This window comes from Primulina tabacum, chromosome 6, assembly GCF_025594145.1.
Source record: "Primulina tabacum isolate GXHZ01 chromosome 6, ASM2559414v2, whole genome shotgun sequence".
Lineage (NCBI taxonomy): Eukaryota > Viridiplantae > Streptophyta > Magnoliopsida > Lamiales > Gesneriaceae > Primulina > Primulina tabacum.
In genome coordinates, this window is record NC_134555.1 from 33,648,267 (window position 1) to 33,652,036 (window position 3,770).

At 46.7% G+C, this 3,770-nt stretch overlaps 1 pseudogene; it reads left to right on the forward strand.

The window, feature by feature from the left end:
- The first annotated feature begins 2,953 nt into the window (after nt 1-2,953).
- LOC142550187 (cytochrome c biogenesis CcmF C-terminal-like mitochondrial protein) lies at nt 2,954-3,757 on the forward strand (annotated as a pseudogene).
- The last annotated feature ends 13 nt before the right edge of the window (nt 3,758-3,770 follow it).

Here is a 3,770-nt window from a genome sequence, read left to right on the forward strand (position 1 = left end):
CAAAAATGGATGTTTGGTTCTATTAACTATCCCCCCTTTTAGGGGGATGGTAGGAAAGGGGGGGTTATCCTCATCAGAATCTTAGTCTGTGACTGCATCAATTCTCCCACAGAACTCAATGATAATCGGACGGTGATCCTCGTCATCATCATCATTACGAGGGATTCTGGTGCGCCATCCTTCTGACATAAACTCGTCTAGCATTACAGGTGTGCGTTGCTTCTGAACGTACTCATCCATTAGATGTTTGATGAGCTCTTCGAGAGTAATGAAGGGCATAGGCTGTTGAGAAACCGAGCCCTTCGACTTTTTTTTAAGCTTTCTTTTTCTTTTCAGTCGGGTGGTTCAAACTAAATGAAAGAAAGGTCGAACAACTTCTTCTATTGAATGGGCATCTGGTTCCTGGGCTAAAGCCCTAACAGCCTATTGATCGGAAAAGGAAGTTCCAATGAAAACCTTTCAAAGGAAGGTTATACATTAGCGATTGATCGAAGATCGACCATAGTTCCTTTTAATAGTAAAAAAGAAAAAAGAGAAGCCCTCGATCGAGTAACTGGGGAGCAGGGGAAGGCCTTTACTTTATGTAGGTTCTCTTTACTACATAAGGCCCTTCAGACTAAGGTGCCCCTTTGCCCCTAACATCTTCCTAGGTTGGCAGTACTTTCTTTAATACGAGGTCTCCTGGCTGAACTTCCCGGGGGCGAACCCTTATTATTTATTTCTATTTATTTTATAGGCTCGAGCCATCCTTCTCTGGTAAAGTTGGCCATGACATATCGCATCGCAGCTAATCTCTTTTCCTCACAACTGCTCATATCGTGATTTTGCCCATTGGCTTCTTCTAACTCCGCCTCCATTCCATACACTATTGAGTACGGGGTTGCCCCGGTTGAAGTTCTTACTGACGTACGATAAGCATGGAGAGCGAATGGGGGCATTGCCTGCATCTGAGGAGTGTTCCATAATTACTTCGTTTAGATAGGATTTATCCACTACGGAAGAACCCCATGGATAGCCTCCGAATTGTTCTCCTTTTCTTTGCCCCTGGAGGGTATTTCCGAGTCTTGATATACTACTTAATGTCATGATACCACGGTCTCCCATCAGGCTCCTCTTCTATATTTAAGCAATAAGCTGGGCTATCTCTTGCTTCAATTTGCAAGTCAACCCCACAGTCTATCTTAGTCATTGAGGCTAAAGTGGGCAGAGCATCTGCAAACTTCTCCAATAGCTGGGAGAGATATTTCTGATAAGGGATCACTCCTGGTGTTCGAACTAGTCATTAATGGTCGGCTTAATTAGTATTCTTTCGGTATGTGTTGTGAATTCATTTTTAGCCTCTCATCTTCTCTAGAGAAGCAAAACTCGAACGGATAGAACAGATGGTCCAACTACATAACTTTTTCTTTTTAATTACTTCCATGGTCGTGCCTCGTGGCACGGCAGCACCCGTACTATTGAAATGGTTCGTCAGTAGAGATGTTCCCACAGGTGCCCCTTTTTCCAATGGTACTCTAATTCCTATTCCTATCCCTTCATTCCCTCTTTTGGTCTATCTACATTCAAGGAAATTCATACGCTCCACAGACAGAGCAAAAAGTAGAGTCTTGGTCAGAGCAAGCCGTCCTATTCTATTACCAGACATAACTGGGAGAAGCTCATCCGAAACTAGAGCTAGAAACGCCCTATTTCGTTTCGTTCCCGTTCTTCATTTCCTTCTTCTCGAATCCAAGGGGGACAACTCATATTTAGAATCTTTCTGCGGTGTGCTCCGTTTACTATTCTTTCGTACTTTCTTCTTTTTACCACGCGATAAGTCAGCGAAGCGTGAGCGAGCGCGGAGAAGGAAAGGCCAAACACTTCGGCCTAACGGGAATGAGCAACGACGAAATGACAAGATGAGGTGCCTCGGGCACCCCCATTTAAAAAGAAGAGTCGAAGCTTTTCGGCCTGTAGCTTTCCCCGTCCCCCCTTCGTCGGGCGGTGCTTGTGTGGGGGATGCGCCACCAGAAATCAGGCTTGAAACTCTCACCTTACCAACGAGCCGACAGCTGATGGCTGTTGGTCACGACTACTACCAAAAAGCTCCAATGATGATGAATATTTCACATGTAGGAGTGTGCATCTTTATGTTGGGCGTTCTTCTGTCGTGCGACCCGGCGACTTGTGGCCCACGCCTCCTATTTGTTCAGGGCGGGCGGCGTGAACTCTGATTCTATTCGGGTATTCAATCCCGCCGCTGAAATGCTCAGTTGACTCCTTAACCTTGATAGGAAGATGGCTTATTCAATAATTCGTGCATAAGGGTAAGGAACTTTGGATGAACTAATGCGAATGGGTGTAAGCTTCGCTGCTCGGAAACACCCAGTGCTGACCACACTGAGAGACACGAAAGCGCAGGTAACGCCAGTTGGCGAAGTGGCGTTAAGCATTCCTAGCGGTACGAAAAGAGAGGTCGTGATGATATCATTTACGTCCGTACCGCTCCTCGTGGAGTAGATCCCGCATCCAACCAAGTCTTTGACCAGGGAACGGGAGAATTCCCACTATCGCTGGCAGGCCAGCCGGGCCGTGAGCGCGGCGGGAACGGGCTTCCCAAAAAGCCGGCCCGGGCCGGGGTCAGCATAGTAGAATGAAGGGAACGGCCCTAATGTTGTGTTGGCAAAGCCAACTTCTTGGGTTTCTGGCGGAGAAAAGCGGACGTGGGGACTCGGGTCGGGGCGCAGCGTAACTAAGAGAGCCATTCCATTTAGGAAGATACAGAATGGGCCAGCACGGGCGGTCTGGTGTCCGAGCCGGTTGGTCAGACGACGACTACTTCTTAGATTATTATTATTAGCCTACCCCGGAATGGGATGGAATAGAAAGAACGCGAAACGCTAGCGCTACAGGGTCGGTTTTTTTGTGGGGGATAAGCTTGTGAAGAAGCAAGCTATCCCCGCCTCGACGGGGGATGCTAGCTTTCCCCATCTCTCCTAAACTTCCCCCGGTCTTCGGCCCGAGCTGTATGAGGCAGAAACTCATCCCACGTACGGTTCGGAGGCCGAGCCCCACCCCAGCAGTCAGGGTGCGACTTAGGTCAACTAACACAAAGAAGATAGAGTTCACTCAACGATTGCCTTTGGGTTCCGAACTCCATATGGGGAAGAAGCGTTGTTGTTTGCGAGGTCTCGATCATTTACATGGACCCACTTTTCATTCCATTTGTGGGAATTTGATGATCTATAAACCGTCCCTAACGAACGATCGGCTCATGTTTGAGCATGATGAATCACTTCGTGCCGACCTCTTGCCAATCCACTTTCTGGCCTCATATGAGAATGGAAAACTGGAGCATTTTCTGCATCGGTGGATGAAAAATCACGAACATAATAATTTCTGGTTGATCATGTTTCCAGAAAATAGATACTTTTGAGAAAGGACGAGCACGACTGAAGTGGCTATACAGACAAATCTATTTACGGATCTATATGCTTTGATTGGAACTGGAAGTTCCAGAACAAGAGGCTGGTATACCACCATAATGAAACTGCCCTTTATTTTTTTTATTCGGATCGGATTTATGTTGGCTTCGTTGGGAGGCTCGCATAGTTTGTTACGTCAGCTCCAAAAGGATAAATTGTGTTGGAATTTAGAAAGTTCCGTGAAGTTCATAATTGCATTAAAATAAAAGAAGAAATGCACATCAATGTGCTGCCATCCAACTTCGATCCCCTAAAGGCAAGTGCGTAGGCTATGGAATCCCAAATAGAGCTCCTTCGGCTCTAAAC